The sequence below is a fragment of the Orcinus orca genome, chromosome 13 (genome assembly GCF_937001465.1).
Source record: "Orcinus orca chromosome 13, mOrcOrc1.1, whole genome shotgun sequence".
Taxonomy (NCBI): Eukaryota; Metazoa; Chordata; class Mammalia; order Artiodactyla; family Delphinidae; genus Orcinus; species Orcinus orca.
Window position 1 is genome coordinate 83,487,266 of NC_064571.1, and position 17,282 is coordinate 83,504,547.

At 44.7% G+C, this 17,282-nt stretch overlaps 1 pseudogene; it reads left to right on the forward strand.

The window, feature by feature from the left end:
- The first annotated feature begins 8,380 nt into the window (after positions 1 to 8,380).
- LOC101281255 (fragile X mental retardation syndrome-related protein 1-like) lies at positions 8,381 to 9,190 on the forward strand (annotated as a pseudogene).
- Positions 9,191 to 17,282: the final 8,092 nt, after the last annotated feature.

The following is a 17,282-nucleotide window of genomic DNA, read 5'->3' on the forward strand; positions in this document are numbered from 1 at the left end:
CCTCTTGGCGTGTGGCCTTGGACAAGCTCCTTAACGTCTCTGTGCCTCGGCTCCGCATCTGTAAACTGAGGGTGCCGATAACAGCACCCACCTCATAAGGCTGTTGTGAGGACTGAGTTACACTGTGAAATGCTTGGAAAAGTGCATGACCACAATTTTTTTAATGTGTCCTTTCAGGTAATATTCTGGTTAGAAGAAATAAGAAAATATCCTTTTTGGCCGAGCCGCATGGCTTGTAGGAGCTTAGTTCCCCATCAGGAATTGAACCCGGGCCCTCGGCAGTGAAAGCGCCAAGTCCTAAGCACTGGACCGCCAGGGAACTCCCAGGACCATTTCTTTAGTGTGTGAAAAACATTTATGCGGTATGATGAAAGTATTAGGTTAAACCATTCGAAATGGCCATTATACTATTTCGATCTACAAAAATAGCAATCTCCTATGGTTCTTCCCAGCAGGTAAACCTCTGGGCGTCAGTTTACACAGCTGTAGAATGTGTATCACAGACTCTACATCCTGAGGCTGTGCTGAGGCTCAGGGACGATGTGAAATGCTGGCACGATGTAGGAGCTTCACACACCACAGCAGCCAGTTGTGCAAAACTACCAACTGCTTCCCAGTTACGACACTCAAAGAACACCACTCACAGGCAGCAGCGCTAAAGAAAAATAAGTGAGATAAGCAGATGATGGTACAGGCCCAGTTCCCCATGCAAGTGGAGCCTAGAGGTCACAGGATGACCCGGCATCATCACCGTAGGAACTGAGCAAGAGGTGTGGACAGCGGTGGGAAGTGAGCACCACTGTGTTAAGACCCAGAGACAGGATGTGGGTGATAATATCATCATCAGCATCACGATGACGAGGAAGGGGAAGAAGTGGTGGAAGATGGGGAGGAGTAGTAATAGTAGCAGGAGAAGGAGGGGGAGGGGAAGGCGTTTGGGCTCTTTCTATGTAGAAGGCAATATTCTAACACCTGACATGTAACACGCTGAATTCTTGCCACTGCTCTACAAGGTGTTTATTATCACTGACCCCATTTTATAGATGAAGAAACAGACCTAGAGAAGATTAGGTCACTTGCCCAAGTATAGCCGAGTTCACATGTGACCCTGGGTCTGCATGACTCCAGATACCAGCTCTTAAGTACACGCTCATTAGCTTAACCACTCAGGTCACTGCCATGTAAACAGATGCAGGATCATCATCATCTAAAGGCAAGTCTGACTAAGGAAGCTGTGTCAGGATGGACTCTAGCTTTCTAGACCAAAGAGCCCTTCCAATGACCGCTTGCCAGGGCAGTGATACAGCAGCTCCACAGAGCAGTGCTTCTTACCCTGCAGCATGCATAAGACTCCCTTGGAGGGCTTTTGAAATGCAGATTCATCAAAGATTCTAATTCATAAGGTCTGGGTGGGACCCAAGAATCCTGAAGGTATCTTACAACGCTAAAGTCTTCGCAGTCTGTGTGGTAAGAAGTCAGGGGAAGTGGCTTGGTGTTGGGGTGCCCTCAGACCACACCCCACACACATACACAAGCCCATCTCATCAGCCTGGCTCTGTCCAGGCCTCACTCCCACTTTGGAGTCAGATAAAAATGGATTTTCCACCACTTGTTGCCCATGTAACCTTGAGCAAGTCCATTGGCTTTTCCACACCTTCATGTCCTCATGTCTACAATGGGTCCAACCCTCCACCTCACTGAGTAAGGATTAGTGATATGGCCCATGTAAGATAACCGAGCTTAGGTCAAAGTCTACCTGCTCCTTTCTCCTCTCATCTGCTGTCAATCAGATTCACTTCCTCTCTGTCCACAAACACACCAGCCCAAATACTACTTTTTCTAAACTTGTATCATGTCTGTAGCCATTAGTAAGGATAGCAGCAATACTTCATATGTCTATAGTTTACAAACTACCCCTTGAAGGCAAGGTCCGCACTGCCCCTGGGTGTCCCTTGCCACGCCTAATGCAATACGATGTACAATGACACAGTGAGCATTTAATATGGAGTTATTGATCAAGCACACTGACTGAATTTGCTCTCAAACTAACATTTTGGGAAGACAATTTAAACTTCAGAGATGTGAGCTCATAGTAGTTCTGGTTTTCTGTTCAACCAAGAATCTCTCTCCTCTACTCGCGTCTACGAGATGCTGTGAACAGCCATGAATGAACAGAAGAAAGATTGTAATTAGAAGATGAAAGTAAAATCAAGCCAGCATCCTGGATACAGTCAGGCAAAGGTATCTCTCTTAGAACTACAGAAATCATAATGCCTAATTCTCTAGACAAAACCAACAAATATCTTAGCAAAAGAGAGGGCCAAATGAAGATTTTCTTTTAGGCTAACACCCCATAAAAGCCTGTGAAAAAATGCAGGTTCTCAGAAAGAAACAGGGAAGATGATAGAAAGGATAAAGGCAGAATGTTTATCCTGAGATATGGCTGTTACTCTGACCAGCCCTGGGGTCAGGGCTAAGAGAAGGGAGACTGAATGACAGACAAATGAAAAGTACAAGTAGGAATTAATTTGAAACAGATGACAGTTTGGACAGGTGACAGAATGGACAGAGACTTTTTGCGTGGGGCTAAGATTTGGCTTCACAGTTGTATAGCTTTGTGGTCAGACAGATGTGCATTCACATCTGGTACAGCATCTCACCTCTACATGACCTGGATCAAGTTCCTGAACTTCTCTGGACTTTGGTTTTCCCACATATAAAATGGAAATGATAATAGCTACACCTCATAGGTGCTATCAGTCCAACTCAGAACCTGGCCAGAACAGCCATGAAATGTTAGTTCCCATTGCCTTTACTCCACTTAAAATCATAAGAGAGGAGGAACTGGGTTTTACTTCCATGTATCTAACTGAATAACTGCAAAGTTATATTCCTATCACAACTGAAAAAATTTACACTACTAAAATGAAAACTTTGTGAAACTCTTACAATGTGAAAATACAACCAAACTCAGTGGAGCCCATAATGAAGGTAACTAACTTTGCAGGACCCTGTTATTTAAATGCCTTCCAGTAGTTAAATGGTATTTAATTTTTAAATCTTACTAGATGCGCCAGAATTAGCTACTCAAATCTGTTCCCAGGTTTCCTCTTTGGGCTTCCATTTTCTTATTTCTAACCCCTGACTCACAGGCTCACCCTTGGGTGGCAAAACTGAAAAAGCAATGCAATAGAATGGCCACCTGCAGAATCACCTTCAGAGTGAATGTGGGTGAAGAGAAAGGCACAGACATGCACACAGATCATCCCTCACTACCTAGGAGATAGTTTGAGGATCAGGTCCCGCTTTTGCGATTGACCAGTTCTGTGACAGCTTCTCAATCTAAAACATGGGAATAATGGATTCCAAAGAGCAAGGAAGCCCTAGTAAATCCAAGGTCCAGATGGGTCTCGTGATATATTACTCCTAAATTGAGTCACATTCAAGTCTAACAGAAGACAAGAATGTCAGCAGGAAGCAGAGGCACAGGAAATGAACAGAATCGTTTGCCAAGCCAGAAGCAGAGAGAGCCAAACGGAATCCTTTGTAAAGGGTGGTCTATACATGTGTCTTCAACATCAAAATAAACCAGGACATTTAAGAAATGTGTGAATAATGGTGGTAGATCTTATTAGCATGGCAGGGAATTCATCTGATGGCTCAAATCCAGAAGAACTTGCCCTCTGAAGGACTTAGCAATTTTTGCGTGCTGTTTCCAGTCCAGAACTGTCTACCAACAACCCACAAACACCTACAGGTAAGTACCCTGTCATGTGTTGCCCTGGGGCTGCACAGGGGTATACACACTCAGTCTCCCTGCCAGGTACAAAAAAGATTACCGACAATAATGGTGTCACCTATGTGTGCTCCAGCCTCACACACTTCAGAAGAAGAGTCTCGTTCCTCCTCTAAACCCCCCAAACCAGTGCTGGGAGCCCCTGTGTGCTCTTGCAAACCAACCCTAAAACTGCAGGCTCCAAAACTGAGAATGCTCACCTAAGGGGGCAATCTTTGGAGTGTGCCATAGACTGAAGACTTGTGTCCCCCCAAAATTCGTATGTTGAAGCCCTAACTCCCAGTGTGTTGTAAGTGAGGTCATAAGGGTGGGGCCCTGATCAACAGAGTTAATGTCCTTATTAGAAGAGACAGTAGAAGGCTCCGTCTCTCTTTCTCTTTCTCTCTCTCTCTCTCTCTCTCTCTCTCCCTCTCTCCACACTCCTATGGGAGGAGGTGAGGAATGGCCATGTGAGGATACAGCAAGAATGTGGCCACCTGCAAGCCAGGAAGAGAGCTTTTCACCAGAAACCAAATCAACCAGAAACTTGATCTTGAATTTCTAGCCTCCAGAATTGTGAGAAATAAATTTCTGCTGCTTAAGCTGCTTGGTCTATGGTATTTTGTTATGACAGCCCAAGCTAATACAGGGCAGTGCAAGAAGGCAATATTGGATCTTTCTTATTATGCATCTTACTTTAAAAATCATAAATACTTTAAGCCTTGGTAATGGATCGACCCTGGCACTCCCCACCCCCAATGCATGTGTCACATAGGGTAGGAAAGGTATCAGGAGGAAAGAGTGGGCATCTCACAGCTCAGAGGGGTTAGCAGGAATGCCCACACCTGTCTGCTTGGTCTCCATGGATTGTAACATATTACAGCTTATAGATGGCCAGATTGTGATCTTAGATAACAGAATCTTTACCACATTTTCTATGAAAATGAAAATCACTTACAGCACAGAGGTTCACTGCCAATCTTACTGCTAGAATGTAAGTTCCAGGAGGGCAGGAATTGCCTGATTTGCTCACTGCTGTATCTCCAGCACTTAGACAAGTACTTGGCACATGGTACATACTCAATAGATAGGTATGTATTAAATAAATGATGCTAAAACTCGTGTTACCTTTACAGACCATGATGTCTGCAGATGTTTAAATTTTGGAAACAACTTTCTAACCTCGTTTTTAATTTTTACAAATGAAGGTATCAATGAGCTTTTATTTTGTTAAAATACAAAATTTCAGGGCTTCCCTGGTGGCGCAGTGGTTGAGGGTCCGCCTGCCGGTGCAGGGGACGCGGGTTCGTGCCCCGGTCCGGGAGGATCCCACATGCCGCGGAGCGGCTGGGCCCGTGAGCCATGGCCGCTGAGCCTGCGCGTCCGGAGCCTGTGCTCCGCAGCGGGAGAGGTCACGGCGATGAGAGGCCCGCGTACCGCAAAAAAAAAAAAAAAAAAAAAAAAAAAATACAAAATTTCAAAATTTACCAATAAGCTCATGTCAGGGAACAGATATTTAGGCGATTCTCATAAAATACTTTTTACGTGGTAGATGCCCAAGGATTGCGGTGGCTCTAATAATTATTATTATTTGGCTAACTCTTATGCCTGAAAGCACTGGAATGCAAGGTAGTTACCAACCAATGAAATAGTCGTATTAGCACGAGCTCCTTGTTTTACTCTTTTCTTGTATTGCCTTCCATACTTCTCCCCAGAGGCCAAGATACTGCTAAGCACATAATAGATACTTTTATGTGACAAATATAAAACTAACTGAACTTTTGGCTCAAATTCTCCTACACTGTAGTCAAGACCTCAAAATAGAACCCTTAATTGTTCTCTAATTGTTTCTACCAGTATTAGGCTTGGCTCTGTCCAGAGTTCTGTAAGTTCCCTAAAGAACAAAGCTCATTCATTCCTCAAATATTTACTAAACACATACTATTGACCAGCCATTGTCCTGGGTGCCGGGGCAGGACGGTGAGTAAAGCAGACTTGACCCTTCACAGCACTTACCATGTGCCACGGGGGAGATAAGACATCAAACAAATAAATATGTAATGACAAATGTGGTGTGTCCCATGAAGTGGTTCTCGACCTTTTCTTTTTTTTGTTTTTAATGAAAATTGCCTACATATACTTCAGTTCAGAAACATTTTATCTAATCATTTCTTTCCCAAATCTTTTTGAGTCAAGAACTGTAACTATCAATCAGAGTTCCTGATCAACAAAAGATCTCACAGTCACTCCACCATTGGTCTCATTCTGCACAAAGGGAAGAACCTGACATTGTACTGACTTATCGAACTCAATGATGGGTAAATGCACAATTTCCAGTAGAGTTTCCTTTTTTTTTTTTAATTTATTTATTTTTTGGTTGTGTCGGGTCTTATTTGCGGCACGCGGGATCTTCATTGCAGCGTGAGGGCTTCTCTCTAGCTGTGGCGTGTGGGTTTTCTCTCTCTAGTTGTGGCGCGCAGGCTCCAGGGCGCACGGGCTCTACAGTTTGCAGCACGTGAGCTCAGTACTTGTGGCATGCGGGCTTAGTTGCCCTGCCACACATAGGATCTTAGTTCCCTGACCAGGGATCGAACCGTTGTCCCCTGAATTGTAAGGCGGATTCTTTACCACTGGACCACCAGGGAAGTCCCCTGTTCGTTTTTTTTTTTTTAAAGAGCTTATAGACCTCTTGTCTACTTTCACAGATTAGTGGTTCTCAAGCTTGACTGTTCATCAGAATCACCTGGAGGGCTTATTAAACCACAAATTATTGGCAAATCTACCCCTTCCCAGAGCTTCTGAGTAGGGCTGGGTATGGGGCCTGAGAATCTGCATTTTGTGCAAGTTCCCTGGTGCTGCCGAAGCTGCTGGCCCAGCAACGACAATTTGAGAACTACCACACTAGACTACAAGGCAGACCTGAGCTGGAACAAAGTACAAGTTGGAAGGAAGCTCATGGATTACCTAGGCCCAGCTCCTCAGGTGACAGATAGGTGAGCCAGAGAGCCAACCTTCTCAAGGTCAAAGCAGAACAAGGTAGGCAGGTCACTGGCATGTCTGTTACACAGCTTCCCAGCAAGCCCACCTTCCTGAAAACATGCCCTTTTCGGTGGATTCCGAGGTAAACTCATCATCAAAAATCCAAGGGTATGAAATGCTGTAATGTCTTGGATTTACTTCAGGGTAATCCAGGAGGGTTGCAGGGCGGGGAGGGAGGAGGAAGAAGAGGCAAAATTGATGAAGTGTTCACAGTTGTTGAACTGGATGAGATCACACAGAAGCTCAGCATATGACCTTTCCACTTTTGTAGACGTTTGAAGTTTTCCACTATGAAAGGGTAATGGGAGTCAGTTGGATCAAGATTTGTCATTGCACATCTCTGAGAGGACCTGGGTTCCCACACAGCCCCTGAAATATACTCCCCCCTGCCCACCAAAGAAATATTTTGAACGTCTGTGACATGCCAAGTCTTGGCTGGCCACTAGAGGGAGTCAAACAAAATTAAGGCACAAATCGCTGTCCTCAAGAAGCCCATAATTTGGTGGTGTAAAGAAAATGCAAATTATTGTGTTACAGAGACAAATAAATGGCATAAAAGATAATGAAGAAGGGACTAAGAGACTGAGAGGGCTAAGGCAAGGCTGCATCTTTTCCCACTGTATATCCTTGAAGTAAAACTTTTTGTGCCGTTTTCTAAGGGTGGTCAAGTTTCAGAAATGTGTATTAGCATCAATCAGTGATGTTTTATCAAAGTGAAAAGAACATCAAAAGCACAAATAAAAGGAAAAGGCCAAGAGTCTGCTAGGGTAATAGTTAAATTATAACTTATCCACACAAGAGAACACAAAATTGTAATTTAAAATGACAATATCGCTTTGCGGTTCCAACACGGCGGAGGTGACGGTGGAGATTCTCGGCTCCAACGGGGCTTTCGACAAGGGATTTATCAAAGATGTTCATGAAGACTCCCTCACAGTTGTTGTTTTTTTTTTTAAGACGTTGGGGGTAGGAGTTTATTAATTATTTTTTTGCTGTGTTGGGTCTTCGTTTCTGTGCGAGGGCTTTCTCTCGTTGCGGAGAGCGGGGGCCACTCTTCATCGCAGTGCGTGGGCCTCTCACTATTGCGGCCTCTCTTGTTGCGGAGCACAGGCTCCATACGCGCAGGCTCAGTAGTTGTGGCTCACGGGCCTAGTTGCCCCGCGGCATGTGGGATCCTCCCGGATCAGGACTCGAACCCGTGTCCTCTGCATTAGCGTGCAGATTGTCAACCACTGCGCCACCAGGGAAGCCCTCACAGTTGTTTTCGAGAACAACTGGCAACCGGAACGCCAGGTTCCATTTAATGAAGTTAGATTACCACAACCACCTGATATAAAAAAAAGAAATTATTGAGGTTTCCCTGGTGGCGCAGTGGTTGAGAGTCCGCCTGCCGATGCAGGGGACACGGGTTCGTGCCCCGGTCCGGGAAGATCCCACATGCCGCGGAGCGGCTGGGCCCGTGAGCCATGGCCGCTGAGCCTGCGTGTCCGGAGCCTGTGCTCCGCACCGGGAGAGGCCACAACAGTGAGAGGCCCGCGTACCGCAAAAAAAATAATAAATAAATAAATTAGTGAAGGAGATGAAGTACAGGTGTATTCAAGAGCAAATGATCAAGAACCACGCGGATGGTGGTTGGCTAAACTTCGAATGATGAAAGGAGGATTTTATGGCATTGAATATGCTGCTTGTGATGCCACTTACAATGAAATGGTCCCATTGGAATGACTTCGGCCTGTCAATCAAAATAAAACTGCCAAAAAAAATACCTTCTTTAAATGCACAGTGGATGTTCCTGAGGATTTGAGAGAGACGTGTGCTAGTGAAAATGCACATAAAGGTTTTAAGAAAGCAGCAGGAGCAGGCAGAAGTTTTTACCATCCAGAAACCACACAGCTAATGATACTGTCTGCCAGTGAAGCAACCGTGAAGAGAGTAAATATTCTGAGTGACATGCATTTGCGAAGTATTCGTACGAAGTTGATGCTTATGTCCAGAAATGAAGAGGCCACTAAGCATTTAGAATGCACAAAACAACTTGCAGCAGCTTTTCATGCGGAATTTGTTGTGAGAGGACATTGGATGGGCCTGCCAACAGGAACACACGGCAGTAACATACAGCAAGCTAGAAAGGTTCCTGGAGTTACAGCTATTGAGCTAGATGAAGATACTGGAACATTTAAAATCTACGGAGAGAGTGCTGATGCTGTAAAAAGGGCTAGAGGTTTTTTGGAATTTGTGGAAGATTTTATTCAGGTTCCTAGGAATCTTGTTGCAGCGTCAGGGATGGAGTTGCTCCTTGAGCTTCACTGTGCTAACATGAAGGCTGCTTTTATGTGCTGCTGCTACGGCTGCTCAGAGAAGACATACATCCTGTGAATTCCCAGTCCTACTCCTCTGCGTTTTTCTTTTTACCTGTTCAGTTGCTGCAGCTTTTAAATTTAGGGTTACTGGGCAAGGAGGTTTGAAAATCCTCTAATAGTGTCTGCTGTATTGACCGGCTTCTTGTTGCCATTGTTCCCTTATTTATTCCCCTCCCCCCCTTATTTATTCTTCACTGGGAACTGTTCTCTCAAGCATGCAATAGAAGAAACTTACATTTTAACCTCTTTCAACCAAAATTAATTTATTGTGGAAATAGATTGCTGATATAGTATAAAATTTTAATTAACTGAGGATTTGGACTTAACAAATAAGATGTTGCTGTTAACTTAGGACACATCTATTCCATATAGTGATAGTTACCTGAACATCTACTTCTGTTACCAGGTAACACGACCCAGTATTGCTTTTTACTTTATGGGCATATGTTAGCTTTATAACAAGTGAGTTCCTAAGGGGAAGAGCATCTTCATGTCCTCCTTTTACTTTCTCCTCTAATTACTGGACACTCAATAACTGCTATTTGACAGACTCACAAGTTAAGTGTGGACAAGGTAAATAATTTGAATTTTATGTCATTTTACAGTAGTTCATATCTAGGAAGACAGCAAACCATATACATGTTGTATGTAGTTGTACAGTTCTGCAGTGCTTTAAAAACTTACAGGTGTAAAATGTAATACTTGTTAAATGTCAACTTTTTATTTCGGTGAAGAGAATATTCATTTTAAAAGAATCTTCAAGTCACAGGTGTCTTTTGAACAAATAGGAACTTGAAAATAAAAGCCAAATTGATGACTTTGTTAGTTGTTTGAATAATAATATATGTAACATGTCATAAATGTAAACAAATTGATGCGATTAATGCCAAAATAAAAGTTTTCTTTTTGCCTTCAAAAAAAATCAACAAAATAATAAGTATATTCATAATACAACTTTTATATTTAAAAGATACAAAATGACATATATTTTATATATATATAATTTTGGCCAATGTTTAGAAGCATATAGAACTTAATTTTAAGACCAGAACATGCCAAAGTATTAACAGTAATTATATCTGGATCATAGATTTCCAGTTTTCCTTCTCTTTTTTTAACTCTTCTGCAGGTTTTTAAATTTTATGTCACAGATATAACTTCTACAACAGTCTTCCTCATTCTGTTGTTTTTGTTTTTAAGGGCAATTAGCTTTAAAGTACTATAATTTATCTGTATATTCAGAAACTGAACCAAAAAGACAAGCGTGCCCATTAAGCAGTGTACAAACTGCAGAGATTAACTGGAATCCTTTGAAGGGATTAGAGGTCTACGGACCCTCTGCAATGGCCAGATCAGAGCTCCATGAGCTGCCCTCGGCCAGCCCCAATGGTCAGTTACTCCCACAAAAGCCCAAGAGGCTTCCTAGGGGAAACAGAACAGAACCGCTGAAGCATGCTGGACAGGGAAAGGTCGATTATTAAAAGCAAGCTCCCTTTACCCACTTAATGCATGAAGGGTCATATCACAGCCTTTGTTTAAATGTCCTGGTCCCGCTCATTTCTGAGCACTGTGCTTGGGCATGGCACGGGGTGCAGGGGGTCTGCCTCTCTAAGTTATAGTCTATCTTCTTTTCATTCTGAATGAATGAACCTTTTATTAGCTCTCCTTTGAGATTGCCTCTGAACACTCTGGAATCACTAAGTAATTCAAATGTTGAATCCACAAACTAGACACGATTTTCTTAAAATGGGGTTTTCTGACATCAAATAAAACGGTAGTAGCAGCATGAACATCTGTAATGCCACAGGAGCTCAGTCACTTGCTTACTAAATGAACCAACTTTATACTAAGCATAGAAACCTTTAGACAGGCTCTGCATTATAAACTCTCCTATTAAAAATGACAAGACAAAACTACAGATATTAAAGTGTAGCTTCAAATTACCCACCCACTAAAAGATTACACATATTGGTGCAAGTGGCTGTTTTCACGGATTAAAAACATCTTAAACCACAAATAAGCCATTTGTTAATCAATAACAAGAAAGGCTAGGATGGCATTTCAACTTCAACCTGAACTACTTCTTATTCTTTAAAGAATACTTGTTCCAGAAAACACTAATTCTAAAAGATACATGCACCCAATGTTCATAGCAGCATTAGTTACAATAGCCAAGACATGGAAGCCACCTAAGTGTCCATCCACAGATGAACAGATAAAGAAGATGTGGTACACACACACACACACACACACACACACACACACACACACAATGGAGTACTACTCATCCGTAAAAAAGAATGAAATTTTGCCATTTGCAGCAATATGGATGGACTTGGAGGGTGTTATGCTAAGTTTAATAAGTCAGACAGAGAAAGACAAATACTGTATGATATCAGTTATATGTGGACTCTAAAAAAAATACAACAAACTAGTGAACATAACAAACAAGAAGCAGACTCACAGATATAGAGAACAAACTAGTGGTTACCAGTGGGGAGAGTCGTGGGGGAAGGGGCACAATAGGGGTAGGGGATTAAGAGATACAAACTATTAGGTATAAAATAAGCTACCAGGATATATTGTACAACTCAGGGAATATACCCAATATTTTATAATAACTATAAATGAAGTATAACCTTTAAAAATTATGAATCAACACATTGTACACCTGTAACTTATATAATATTGTACATCAACTATACTTAAATAAAAAAAAAAAATTGCTCCAGAATGAACAGCAGACCACCTCATCCACTGCTGTGGGGATGGAATATGTCACAGATCACAATGTAAACTTTAAATGAACCAGATTTCAGTATGAACAGACTTGTAGAAACATCTCCTCACCTGTGTTTCATTTCACTGTTTCACATTTTTAATCTGATTTTTGTTTCCTAGAAACAAACTTTCCTGAGCAAACCCAAAAACAGTACTCTCGAAGCAACGGATTGCATATAAGGAATTCTTCAAATCTGCCCGGAGATTTAAGACATTCTAAGACAGGGGTAGGAGTCTAATTGGCCTTTAAAACTTCCAGGAGTGTTTTCCTACAAAGTGCTGCAAACCCCGTGACATTAAAACAACGCTTTAGGTAAGATGAAGTTCAGAACCGTCCCAGACCTCCACCTTTCCCCATGTCTAACACGCAGTGTTAATCGGAGAAATTAAAATGCTCTCGCTAGGAATAAAAGTTTTTATCAAGTTAAAATGCACATATTGTTTAAAAGAGATACTAAAAAAATCTTCCAAGTCCTGAGTAACACTTACCTCTATAATAAAACTTTCTTAAAGAAAAGCTTCAGTATACAGATTAAGTAGTTCCTCTTTTTTTTTTTTGCTGGTCTTCATGACCAGGGATCAAAAGAGGCTTGACAGCAAAATGGCCCAACAGCCTTCTCCATGAATGGCCATCATCGCCTCCACCCCGCCTGGCGCCCTGGCGGCCACACACACACACACACACACACACACACACACACACACGCACCTTCTTGGACTTCAGGGAAGCAGCCTTTGTTCCCAAGACCCAAAACTGGGATCCAGCTACTAAGCCTCCTCCTCCCCCGAACCAGCCTTCCCAAGGGGCGGAGCCCCTCAGAGACAGTCCCAGGGCGGTTCTGGAAAGAAGCCCCATTTTCTCCCGTGTTCCAAGTGCTGGGGAGTTGGGGCCGCCACCACCGGCTCCAGCTTCTCTAAACACACAGACATGGACACGCATGCACGCACGCGTGCACACCCTCAAAACAGTGATTATTACCATCATAGTCATTTTTATTAGCTCTCACCTACGGAGCGCTCACCATGTGCCAAGCGCTCAGCGCGCGCTCTAAGTCCATCTAAATCCAACTCTGCCGGCCCCTCTTTTTCTCTCTCTTTCACACTCACACACACACACTCCCATGCGCGCACGCACACGAGGCAGCGGTACCCACACCCCCACGCGCCCTCGAGGCTGAACCCCGACACTTCCGTAGCCTCCCGGCGGGTCCCGACCGAAAAAGTACCCACGTCCGCCCGCGCGCTCCCCGGGCCGCTCTTCCCCGCGCGCTGCGCTGCGAGGCGTTCCCTCGGCGCGCCGGGCGGCCGCTCCTACCTCGGCCCTTTGTCCTCGCGCCGCCGCGGCCCCGCTCCGGTGCGCTCGCCGCCGTCGGAGGGCCGGCCCAGCCGCCCGCGCGCTCACTCCCCCAGCTCCCGGGCTCGGCCGGCCGAGGGGCGCGCGGCAAAGCCCGGATCTGAGGAGCGCGGAGCGCGGCCCGCGCCCGGGACTGACCCCTGACCCCGGCCGCCCCCTGGAGTCCGCTTCTCCGGGTCTTCCGGCCGACCGCGGAGAAGGTCCGGCGGTGGGCTCGGCCGACCTGGGACCCCGCTGAGGAAGGGTCGCGGCGAGGGCGGCGCCGGGGCCGGACCGGGCGGCGTCGGGCGAGGGGAGGAGGCTCGAGGGCCAGAGCCGAGCCCCGCGCCCGCCCGCCGGCCTGGGTTTTCGCTCCGCGTGCCCGGTCCCCTCTCCCTGCCCCTGCGCCCCCCCTCGCCAAAGTCCGACCTCCTCACCCGAAGGGCGTGGCACCGGCCTCGGGGCGCCGCCTGCTCTCGGGAAAAGTCGCTGTCTTCTCTGATCTCCCCGAGGGATTCCTCCCCCAGCTTCCCCGTCCCACCCCCTGGCACACCTCCCCACCTTCCGGCAGGGCCACGCGGGGAGCCCCTCCAGCCAACGGAGACTCAGCGGGGAAGGGAGTCTGGACAGATGTTGGAAGAACCCTCGGAGAACAGAGGTCATTTTGTCGCTTGGGACGCAGACGCCCAGAGGGGACAAGGCAGGTCTGCGAGGCAGCAGGAGCGCAGCCCAGGCTTCCCAAAGGCTCCACGCCAAGGGCCCCGGAACGCCCACCCCTGGACGCACGGGCTGAGCCCTGTGGAGGGCCGCGTCGGCGGGGCGCCCTTCTCCGGCCCCCAGCGGACCGGCTCAAGCAAGGGGGTGATAGGGGGACCCGGGTCCCCAGCAGCTGGGGTCTGCCAGTGTCCCACCAGGGAGCCTGTCTGAGGCCAACAGAGGAGAAAGATTCTGGAACGGTGGGCACCTGCGGGGGGAACCCAGCCAACTCTCCCTGGCCCCAGTGTCGGGAAGAATCCTTGAGGAACGGAACGAACCAAAGAATCTCCGATAAATCTTTGCAGACCTCGCAGGAGGCTGGTGCACAGGTAGACCGAGCAAGCAATGAGCACAGGGCAGGAGTATTTATTTCTTTTTTTTTAAGCAAGAGAGGAGCCCCTGTGATTTCAGGAACCTGCGAGGCGCAGAGCTGGAATCGGGCGACCAGCCCGGCGCCCTCACCGCCACTCACCCCCATGCCTCGCCTTGTGGCCTTGGGCCAGTCTGACAGTGTCCTTGAGGATGGGGGAGACAGTCACAGTTCAGTGAGCTGGGCGGTTAAATGAGGAAATGAGGGAATGAGGGTCTGGCCCCCAACAAGTGCCCGCACACCACAGGTCCTGGGTAAAAACGTTGCCTGAATCAATCTCCGTAGATTTCCTGTACTCTGATTGGCAGTACCATCATTTTCCTTGTCTTATAATGAAATATTTCAAACGCACACAAGAGAAAGTAACTTCACGAGCCCCTCTCTGTGTGCCCAAGAACCAGCCAATCCTAACCTCTTGCCATACTTACTTCAGATATTCATGTAGGAAATAAATATCGCGATACAGTTAAAGCCCCCGGAAAGCCCTCCCTGATCTCAATTCTTCCCCCACCACCGCCCACCCAACCCCCAGTACTTTCCTAAAACATCCCATCAAGTTTTCATACTATTACTACATATGCATGTGTTCATGTTACTACGTATGCCTGAGTTGAACTATAGCATGTTTTCCAATATTACCACTTTCTGTGTTATCATATTCTGCGTTTTGTTCTGTAACCCAGTCATTTGTTTTATGTTGTTTTGCTCAATATGATGTTTGTAAGAGCCATCTCGTCATACATATAGCCCTAGGTTATTCATTTTAACTGCTAAATAGTATTCCATCGTACGAATGGCACAACTTGTACAGACATTCTTCTGTTGATGGACCTTTGAGTTGATCTGTTTTTCATGATTAGAAACAAGACTGCAGTGAACATTCTTGACTGAATTTGTGTTTCTAGGGAATACACAGTTTTTCAACCACTCCAGTAAACACATGTACAGAATAGCTGTGTTGAATTCACGTTCACCAATACGTTGGTTTTATGGTTTAGATTACTTACTGCAATTGCTAGACCAATAATCACTGTACTTACTTTTTTTTTCCCTTACATTTTGACAGCTTACACTTTATCAAGCAAATAAAATCCTACAGAACAGGGTCAGCAAACTTTTTCTTAAAGGTTTAAAAGAAATATTTTAGGCTTTGCCAGCCAAGAGGCAAAACCACACTATTCGATTATAAAAGTACTTATATAACCATTTAAAGTATAAATGTATAACCATTTATATTAAAGTATAAATACTTTTAAAAATATGAAAACCATTCTTACCTCATGGGCCATAAAAAAGGATACCCCCCCTCCAAAAAAAAAAAACTAGATAGCTGAACACATTTGGCCCATGGGCCATAGTTAGCCTGCCTAACCCCCATTATATGAAAGTCATTCCAAAAATTAATTCCTTTCCTTGAAACCCAACATTAAAAAGGAAGTCACTTTTAATAAAGACAAAAATATAATTTGATTCACCAGAAGAATCAAAGTGAATATGTGGTTCCTGATAGGGAAAAATTCTTAGGAAGCTGTCCCGTGCCTTAGCTAATTGATACAGTGACTTTGGGGAAACCATTTAATCCCATTTTTTAATCTATGATAAATTTTAGAAATGCACAGATGCCTATCAATTAAGGATTAATAAGACAACAAATGAAATTCAGTGAAAAAGTTGTGTCTTATTTTCCTGCTGGATGAATCATCTCTCTGCTCCCAGTTCATTGATTTAAACACCAGCACGCAAATACGAATGATTAGCTTTTTTCTTCCTGAACCGAACCTGACCCACTCATTTTATGTCTTTACTGAACTTGAACCAAAACTTGAAAAAGTAATTTCAAGATATTTTCTTAAATGAGGGGAATCAAGCTAGTTTAAAATGTTGTTGACAAACATGGGACTGAACTAAAAAACTGTGGTGGCCAACCTCAGACCTACAAAGGAGCTGTCAATCTCTAAGTTCATTCAGTAAGCAGGGTTCGCAGAGGCCACGGGGTCAGGAAGGCAATTAGACACGGCTTCTGGGCACATTTGCTTCTTTGACCAGCATTATCCTAAAGAATCGCACGCATGTACTTCTCCTCACATGCTTACACACACACATTCTTCTCTCCCCACACACATATCCTCACACATACGTCTAGGCATGTGCTGCGCACACGTATTCCTTACACACATATCTGCCTCCTTAAATGCACACACATTTCAAACATACATGTGACTCCTCTTCACATACATACACGTTTCCTTCTCACACGTTTCTCTCCACCAACAAACACCGAATGTCTCTCTCTCTCTCTCTCTCTCACACACACACACACACACACACACTCACACACACACCTTGTCATGCAAACATTTCTCCCCTTGGTACATAGATTCTGCTTACACCCATATTTCTCTTTCTTGTAAATCCAACTCTTCTCATACCTTTTTCTTTGTAACATACACACATTTTCACATGACTACACCCAGACACAAACTCATCCTCTCACACACTTTCAGTTTTATATATATTTGTTTAGCTCATCACACATACCAGTAGATACGCCATCTCCTTCCTTTGTGCCTGAGCAAAACAGCTTCCTCTTTTCACATCCATCACAGCGCCCAATTAAAATGCGGTAGAGTGGAATGGGCTGCAGCCTTTAAAAGCTGCCATTTGTGCGTGTCAAGCAGTGTAGAGTCATTTGTTATCAGCGTACCGCTTGTTTCTATGTGAAGACAATTTCTGAATGGCTTAAGGGTACTTCAAGTTTATTCACTTATAATAAATATCTCTAAACTATAACCCAGTTTCTGTTATTAGCTATCACTTTCTGTGGAGGAAATGTTTCTCTAGCCTAGTAAGTGCTTAAACCCAGCTTAC